This window comes from Arachis stenosperma, unplaced genomic scaffold (genome assembly GCF_014773155.1).
Source record: "Arachis stenosperma cultivar V10309 unplaced genomic scaffold, arast.V10309.gnm1.PFL2 arast.V10309.gnm1.Scaffold_100025, whole genome shotgun sequence".
In the NCBI taxonomy this organism is placed as follows: Eukaryota; Viridiplantae; Streptophyta; class Magnoliopsida; order Fabales; family Fabaceae; genus Arachis; species Arachis stenosperma.
The window spans coordinates 819653-829743 of NW_026651369.1; positions in this window are offsets into that span (position 1 = coordinate 819653).

The following is a 10091-nucleotide window of genomic DNA, read 5'->3' on the forward strand; positions in this document are numbered from 1 at the left end:
ACCAGACTATTGGAGGCAGATATCATCTATCCCATTTTAGACAGCGAATGGGTGAGCCCAGTACAAGTGCTGCCCAAGAAGTCTAGAGTCACTACAATGAAGAATGAGCATGGAGAGCTCATAGCAACCAGAGTACAGAACGTCTGGAGGGTCTGCATTGATTACAGGCAGAACCAAGCCACTCGTAAGGATCACTATCCTCTTCCATTCATTGATCAAATGCTGGATCGCCTGTCAGGTAAATCACATTACTGCTTTTTAGATGGTTATACAGGATATTTTCAGATTCATATAGCTCCTGAGGATCAGGAAAAGACTACTTTTACATGTCCTTTTGGGACTTATGCTTACAAGAGAATGCCCTTTGGCTTGTGCAATGCACCAGCTACTTTCCAAAGGTGCATGATGAGTCTTTTCTCTGATCTTATTGAGGACTGTATGGAAGTTTTTATGGATGATTTAGCGTTTATGGTGATTCTTTTAGCCTTTGCTTGGATAGTCTATCTAGAGTATTAGATAGATATGTCAGTATAAACCTTGTATTAAATTTTGAAAAATGTCATTTTATGGTTAAACAAGGTATTGTGCTAGGACATGTTGTGTCTAATACTGGTATTTCTGTAGATCCAGCAAAGGTGGATGTTATTTCTAGTTTACCTTACCCCTCCTCTGTGAGGGAAGTCCGCTCGTTCCTTGGACATGCAGGTTTTTACAGGAGATTCATTAAGGACTTCAGTAAGGTAGCACTTCCCTTATCCAGACTACTGCAGAAGGATATTGAGTTCGAGTTCAGTGAGGATTGCAAACAAGCATTTGATAAGCTAAAAACCGCCCTGACTCAAGCTCCAATTGTGAGAGGACCTGACTGGAGCCAGCCATTCGAAATCATGTGCGATGCTTCCAATCATGCAGTAGGAGCAGCGCTGGCTCAACGTGAAAGTAAAGATCCTTTTGTCATTGCTTATTGATGAGCGGATAATTTGTATGCTTTTTGGCATTGTTTTTAGTATGTTTTTAGTATCTTTTAGTTAGTTTTTAGTATATTTTATTAGTTTTAATTAAAATTCACTTTTCTGGACTTTACTATGAGTTTGTGTGTTTTTCTGTGATTTCAGGTATCTTCTGACTGAAATTGAGGGTCCTGAGCAAAAATCTGATCCAGAGACTGAAAAGGACTGCAGATGCTGTTGGATTCTGACCTCCCTGCACTCGAAGTGGATTTTCTGGAGCTACAGAAGCCCAATTGGCGCGCTCTCAACGGCATTGGAAAGTAGACATCCTGGGCTTTCCAGCAATATATAATAGTCCATACTTTGCCCAAGATTTGATGGCCCAAACCGGCGCTCAAAGTCACCTACAGAAATTTCAGCGTTAAACGCCGGAACTGGCATAAAATTTGGAGTTAAACGCCCAAACTGGCATGAAAGCTGGCGTTTAACTCTAGAAAAGGTCTCCACACGAAATTCCTTCATTGCTCAGCCCAAGCACACACCAAGTGGGCCCGGAAGTGGATTTTTCTGTCATTTACTCATTTCTGTAGACCTTAGGACACTAGTTTACTACTTATAGGATCTTTTGACATTGTATCCGTACCTTATGACCCCATAACATTTTGTACACGTTTCTTTCCACAGTATGAGCCTCTAAACCCCATGGTTGGGGGTGAGGAGCTCTGCTGTGTCTTGATGGATTAATGCAATTACTACTGTTTCTTATTCAATCATGCTTGCTTCGATTCTAAGATAACACTTGTTCTTAATCCAGATGAATGTGATGATCCGTGACAATCATCATCATTCTCAACTATGAACACGTGCCTGACAACCACCTCTGTTCTATCTTAGATTGAGTAGTTATCTCTTGGGTTCTTTAATCGGAATCTTCGTGGTATAGGCAGGACCTGATGGCAGCATTCAAGAGAATCCGGAAGGTCTAAACCTTGTCTGTGGTATTCTGAGTAGGATTCAATGATTGAATGACTGTGACGTGCTTCAAACCTGTAACCTACTGGGCGTTAGTGACAGACGCAAAAGAGGGATTCTATTCCGGTAGGGGAGGGAACCAAACCGGTGATTGGCAGTACTGTGACAGAGTGCGTGCATTAGCTTTCACTGCGAGGATGGGAGGTAGCCATTGACAACGGTGAAACCCTACATGAGCTTGCCATGGAAGGAGACTTGCGTGTTTGATGAAGAAGACAGTAGGAAAGCAGAGATTCAGAAGATGGAGCATCTCCAAAACCCCAACCTATTCTCCATTACTGCAAAACAAGTAACCATTTCATGTTCTTTTACTTTTTACAATCAATCCTGATAATTTCTGATCTCCTGACTAAGATTTACAAGATAACCATAGCTTGCTTCAAGCCGACAATCTCCGTGGGATCGACCCTTGCTCACACAAGGTATTACTTGGACGACCCAGTGCACTTGCTGGTTAGTTGTGCGGGATTGCAAAAGTGTTATTGCAATTTCGTGCACCAAGTTTTTGGCGCCGTTGCCGGGGATTGTTCGAGTTTGGACAACTGACGGCTTATCTTGTTGCTTAGATTAGGACTGTTTTATTTTTGTTGGTTTAGAGTCTTTTAGTTGAGTCTAGTTTCATATTTTAAGTTTGGTGTCAATTGAATGCTTTTGTTTTTCTTTTAAAATTTTGTTTTTTTTTTTTTATAATCTTAGTCCCTTTTTGATTCATAAAAATTCTAAGTTTGGTGTCCTCTTTGTGTTTTTCTCTTAAAATTTTCGAAAATTTAGTGTTTGATTTTCTAAAAATTTTAAGTTTGGTGTCTTTTTGTGTTTTTCTCTTTCCTCTTTTTAAAAATCAAATCTTTTTCATAAAAATTTTTTCAATCATATCTTTTTAATTGCTGTTTTCAAAATCTTTTTTTTTACTAATTGATTCAGTTCTCAATTTGCTTTGATCTCATTTTCCCTTTTGATTTTCGAATTTTTATTTAAATTTCTTTTTATTTTATTTTTTCGGTTATTTCAAAAAAAAAATACACAAAATTTATCTCTTTGCAATTATTATCATTTCCCTTTTGTCCATCATGGACTTAAGTGGAATTAATCAGTTCAAAAGGACTCTGGGGTCATATGCTAACCCCATTACAGCTGCATATGGGAGTAGCATCTGTATACCTCCCATCAAAGCAAGCAGCTTTGAGCTAAATCCTCAACTCATTATCATAGTGCAGCAAAATTGCCAGTATTCCGGTCTTCCACAGGAAGAACCTACTGAGTTTCTGGCACAGTTCTTACAAATTGCTGACACAGTACATGATAAAGAGGTAGATCAGGATGTCTACAGACTATTACTGTTTCCATTTGCTGTAAAAGATCAAGCTAAAAGGTGGTTAAATAACCAACCTACAGCAAGCATAAAGACATGGAAACAGTTATCAGACAAATTCCTGAATCATTTTTACCCTCCAAAAAGGATGACACAGCTAAGGCTGGACATCCAAGGCTTTAAACAAGAGGATAATGAATCCCTTTATAATGCCTGGGAGAGGTATAGAGGTATGCTAAGAAAATGTCCCTCTGAAATGTTTTCAGAGTGGGTACAGTTAGACATTTTCTACTATGGGCTTACAGAAAAAGCTCAGATGTCTTTAGACCACTCAGCTGGTGGATCTATACACATGAGGAAGACAATTGAAGAAGCTCAAGAGCTTATAGACACTGTTGCTAGAAACCAATATCTGTACTCTAGCAATGAGTTCTCTCCAGAAGAGGAAGTCGTGACAGTAGTCACTGACTCTAATCCTCAAGAACAGATAATGGAGCTTAATCAACAACTACTCCTGATGACAGAACAGTTAGCAGAATTTAAAGAGATGCTCCATGAGACTAAAGTTGCTAATAAAAGCATAGAACTACAGTTGAATCAAGCAAAACAGCAAATATCTAAACAGATAACAGAGGAGTGTCAAGCAGTTCAATTGAGGAGTGGGAAGACCTTGAATAACACTGCTCAAAAGAGCAAAAAGTCAAACAAGGAACAATTGACAGAGGACAACCAAACCACTGTTCAAAATCCTCTGTGGACAGTAAGAGCCCAGAGAGGAATATTGGCGTTCAAACGCCAGAAAGGGAAGGAAAGCTGGCGTTAAACGCCCATTCCTTGCCCAGTTCTGGCGTTCAAACGCCAGAAAAGGGGGAAAAGTTGGCGTTAAACGCCCATTTTCCACCCATTCCTGGCGTTCAAACGCCAAGGGAAGATCAGACACCTGAGAGTGCTGACAATAATCCCTCTAAAAAGGCTTCTTCAACCACTTCTGTAAGGAATAAACCTGCAGCATCTAAGGTTGAAGAATATCAAGCCAAGATGCCTTATCCTCAGAAACTCCGCAAAGCGGAACAGGATAAGCAATTTGCCCACTTTGCAGACTATTTAAGGACTCTTGAGATAAAGATTCCGTTTGCAGAGGCACTTGAGCAAATACCTTCTTATGCTAAGTTCATGAAGGAAATCTTAAGTCATAAGAAGGATTGGAGAGAAACTGAAAAAGTGTTTCTCACTGAAGAATGCAGTGCAGTCATTCTAAAAAGCTTACCAGAAAAGCTTCAAGATCCTGGAAGCTTTCTGATACCATGCACATTGGAAGGCACTTGCACCAAGACAGCTTTATGTGATCTTGGAGCAAGCATCAATCTAATACCTGCATCTACTATCAGAAAGCTTGGGTTGATTGGAGAAGTCAAACCAACCAGGATATGCCTCCAACTTGCTGATGGCTCCATTAAACACCCATCAGGCATAATAGAGGACATGATTGTCAAGGTTGGGCCATTTGCCTTTCCAACTGACTTTGTGGTGCTGGAAATGGAGGAGCACAAAAGTGCAACTCTCATTCTAGGAAGACCTTCCTAGCAACTGGACGAACTCTCATTGATGTACAAAAGGGGGAAGTAACCTTGAGAGTCAATGAGGATGAGTTCAAGTTGAATGCTGTAAAAGCTATGCAGCATCCAGACACACCAGATGACTGCATAGGCGTTGACATTATTGATTCTCTGGTAGAAGAGATCAATATGGCTGAAAGCCTAGAATCAGAGCTTGAGGACATCTTCAAAGATGCTCAAACTGATCAGGACGAGTGGTGGACGAAATTGTGATCACTGTTCTTTGATCTGATTCATTGTAATTGGATTTATTCAATAATTGTCCTTATTTGAAGTCACAACTCCGTTCAACTAACCAGCAAGTGTACTGGGTCGTCCAAGTAATAACCTTACGTGAGTAAGGGTCGAATCCACAGAGATTGTTGGTATGAAGCAAGCTATGGTCACCTTGTAAATCTCAGTCAGGAGGATTAAAGGTTTATGGGTTTGAAAGTATAAAATAAAAAGAAAATACATAATAAAAGGGATAGAAATACTTATGTAGATTCATTGGTAGGAATTTCAGATAAGCGGAATGGAGATGCTGTAGAGCTCTCGGACGCCTGCTCTCCTATTCCTTCTACTCAATCCTTCTTACTCCTTTCCATGGCAAGCTTTGTATAGGGGTTCACTATCAGCTGTGGCTACTTTCATTCCTCTCGGGGAAATAACCTGTGCGGCTGTCACTCGCACAGCTAACCAGTCTGGAGGCATCACCCATGGTTGATAGCTACATCCCATCCTCGCAGTGAAAGCTAATGCACGCACTCTGTCACAGTACGGCCAATCACCGGTTGGTTCCCGCTCCTACTGGAAAAGAATCCCTCTTTTGCGTTTGTCACCAACGCCCAGCAGGTTAAAGTTTGAAGCACATCACAGTCATTCATGAACGGAATCCTACTCGGAATACCACAGACAAGGTGAGACCTTCCGGATTCCCAAGATCCTACTCGGAACACCACAGACAAGGTTGGACTTTCCGGATCCAGATAAATGCCGCCATCCATCTAGCTTATACCACGAAGATTCTGTTGGGGAATCTAAGAGATACACATTCAAGCTTCTTTGCATGTAGAACGTAAGTGGTTGTCAATCACGCGCGTTCATAAGTGAGAATAGTAATGAGGGTTATCTAACTCATTACATTCATCATGTTCTTGGGTACGAATGAATATCTTGGAATAAGAATAAAAGAGGAATTGGATAAAAGAAAATAGAACTTCATTAATCTTTGAGGTACAGCAGAGCTCCACACCCTTAATCTATGGTGTGCAGAAACTCCACCGTTAAAAATACATAAGCAAAGGGTTCAGGCATGGCCGAATGGCCAGCCCCCTAAACGTGATCACAGGATAGAAAATACAATCCAGGATGTCTAATACAATAGTAAGAGGTCCTATATATACTAGACTAGCTACTAGGGTTTACATGAGTAAGTAATTGATGCATAAATTCACTTCCGGGGCCCACTTGGTGTGTGTTTGGGCTGAGCTTGATCAATCCACGTGTAGAGGCATTTCTTGGCGTCAAACTTCAGGTTATGACGTGTTTTGGGCGTTTGACTCCGGATCATGACGTTTTTCTGGCGTTTTACTCCAGACAGCAGCATGTACTTGGCGTTTAACGCCAAGTTACGTCGTCATTATTCGAATTAAGTACGGACTATTATATATTGCTGGAAAGCCCTGGATGTCTACTTTCCAACGCCGTTGAGAGCGCGCCATTTGGAGTTCTGTAGCTCCAGAAAATCCATTTCGAGTGCAGGGAGGTCAGAATCCAACAGCATCAGCAGTCCTTTTGTCAGCCTTTTTCAGAGTTTTGCTCAAATCCCTCAATTTCAGTCAGAATTTACCTGAAATCACAGAAAAACACACAAACTCATAGTAAAGTCCAGAAATGTGAATTTAACATAAAAACTAATGAAAACATCCCTAAAAGTAGCTTAAACTTACTAAAAACTATATAAAAACAATGCCAAAAAGCGTATAATTTATCCGCTCATCACAACACCAAACTTAAATTGTTGCTTGTCCCCAAGCAACTGAAAATCAAATAGGATAAAAAGAAGAGAATATACTATAAAATCCAAATATCAATGAATATTAATTCAATCACATGAGCGGGACTTGTAGCTTTTTGCTTCTGAACAGCTTTGGCATCTCACTTTTTCCTTTGTAGTTTAGAGGTATTGGCGTCTCTGGGGGAATTTAGAATTTGGGATAGTGTTATTGACTTTCTTAGTTAAGCATGTTGATTCTTGAACACAGCTACTTATGAGTCTTGGCTGTGGCCCTAAGCATTTTGTCTTCCAGTATTACCACCAGATACACAAATGCCACAGACACATAACTGGGTGAACCTTTTCAGATTGTGACTTAGCTTTGCTAAAGTCCCCAATTAGTGGTGTCCAGAGCTCTTAAGCACACTCTTTGCTTTGGATCACGACTTTAACCACTCAGTCTCAAGCTTTTCACTTGGACCTTCATGACACAAGCACATGGTTAGGGACAGCTTGATTTAGCCGCTTAGACCCGGATTTAATTTCCTTGGGTCCTCCTATCCATTGATGCTCAAAGCCTTGGATCCTTGCTTTAGAATTTTCGCCCCTTTTTTTTTTCACTGCTTTTTCTTGCTTCAAGAATCAATTTCATGATGTTTTTCAGATCGTCAATAACATTTCTCTTTGTTCCTCATTCTTTCAAGAACCAACAATTTTAAACACTCATAAACAACAAGATCAAAAGACATATGCACTGTTCAATCATTCATTCAGAAGACAAAAATTATTGCCACCACAGCAATATAATTAAACTAAATTCACTAATAATTTCGAAAATTATGTACTTCTTGTTCTTTTGAATTAAAACATTTTTCTTTTAAGAGAGGTGAAGGACTAATGGATTTTATTTCATAGCTTTAAGGCATGGTTTACATACTAATGATCATGAAGTAGAGACACAAAAACATAGATAAACATAGCATTAAAAACCGAAAACAGAAAGAAATAAAGAACAAGGAATGAATCCACCTTAGTGGCGTCTTCTTCTTGAAGGACCAATGATGTTCTTCAACTCTTCTATGTCCCTTCCTTGCCTTTGTTGCTCCTCCCTCATTGCTCTTTGATCTTCTCTTATTTCTTGGAGAGTGAGGGCGTGTTCATGGTGTTCCACCCTTAATTGTTCAACATTATGGCTCAAATCTTCCAAGGAGGTGCTAAGTTGCTCCCAATAGTTGTTGGGAGGAAAGTGCATTCCATGAGGCATTTGTTGATGATGAACTTCCTCATGTTCTTCTTGGGGGCCGTGAGGGACTTCCCTTGTTTGCTCCATCCTTTTCTTGGTGATGGGCTTGTCTTCTTCAATGGAGGCATCTCCATCTATGATAACTCCAGCTGAATAACATAGATGGCATATGAGGTGAGGGAATGCTAGCCGTGCCATGTATGAAGGCTTGTCAGCTATTTGTAGAGTTCATTGGCTATGACTTCATGAACCTCTACTTCTTCACCAATCATGATGCTATGAACCATGATGGCCCGATCCACAGTAACTTCAGATCAGTTGCTTGTAGGGATGATGGATCTTTGAATGAACTCCAACCATCCTCTAGCTACAGGCTTGAGGTCCAGTCTTCTTAGTTGGACTGGCTTGCCTTTGGAATCTACTCTCCATTGGGCGCCTTCCACACATATGTCCATAATGACTTGGTCCAACCTTTGGTTAAAGTTGACCCTTCTTGTGTAGGGGTGTTCATCACCTTGCATCATAGGCAAATGAAACGCCAATCTCACATTTTCCGGACTGAAATCCAAGTATTTCCCCCTAACCATTGTGAGGTAATTCTTTGGGCTTGGGTTCATACTTTGGTCATGGTTTCTAGTGATCCATGCATTGGCATAGAACTCTTGAACCATGAGAATTCCGACTTGTTGCATGGGGTTGGCTAAGACTTCCCAACCTCTTCTTTTGAATTTCATGTCGGATCTCCGGATACTCATTTTTCTTGAGCTTGAAAGGGACCTCAGGGATCACTTTCTTCTTTGCCACAACATCATAGAAGTGGTCTTGATGGCTTTTGGAGATAAATCTCTCTTTCTCCTATGACTCGAAAGTGGAAGCTTTTGCTTTCCCTTTCCCTTTTCTTGAGGAAATTCCGGTCTTGGGTGCCATTGATGGTGAAAAAATAAAAAAGCTTAGGCTTTTTACCACACCAAACTTAAAAATTTGCTCGTCCTCGAGCAAGAAAAGAAAAGAAGAGTAGAAGAAGAAGAAGAAAAGATGGTAGAGAGGGAGAAGAGAGGGTTCGGCTATGTGGGGGAATGTGGGTTTGTGTCGTGTGAAAATGTAAAAGAAAAGAAGGGTATTTATAGGGGGAGGGGGGGAAGGGATTTAGGCCATTTTGGGTGGGAAAGGGTGGGAATTGAATTTGAATTTTATGAGGGTAGGTGGGGTTTATGGGGAAGAGGAGATTGATGTGAATGGTGAATGGGGTAATTGGGAAGAGGAGTTGAGGTGATTGGTGAAGGTTTTTTTTTTTTTTTTTTTGGGAAGGGTGACATTGGGAATGAGATTTGGATTAGGAGAGTGTGAATAGGATTAAAAGAAAAGGTAGGTGGGGATCCTGTGGGGTCCACAGATCCTGAGGTAGGAATCCTGTGGGGTCCACAGGTCCTGAGGTGAAAACAAATACCATTCCTTCACCATATAGGCATGTAACATGCCTTCATGCATCATTATGGCGTTCAAACGGCCATTGATGCATGTTCTGGGCGTTAAACGCCCATGTGATGCTTGTTTTTGGCGTTGAACGCCAGTTTCAAGCTTGTTCCTGGCGTTCAGCGCCAGATTGTCCTCTGTGTGCGCATTCTGGCGTTAAACGCCAAGATGTAGCTTGTTTTGGGCGTTCAGCGCCAGAAAGATGCTCTGTTCTGGCGTTGAACGCCAGCCAGATGCTCCTTCTGGGCGCTGAACGCCAGCCCGTGCGTCCTCCAGGGTGAAAAATTTTTTTCTTCTGTTTTTGACTCTGTTTTTAATTTTTTTTGATTTTTTCGTGACTCCTCATGATCATGTACCTAATAAAACACAAAAATAACAAAGAAACAAAATAAAATAAAATTAGATAAATAAAATTGGGTTGCCTCCCAACAAGCGCTTCTTTAATGTCATTAGCTTGACAGTGCTCCACAAGGTGATCAGGTCAATGTTA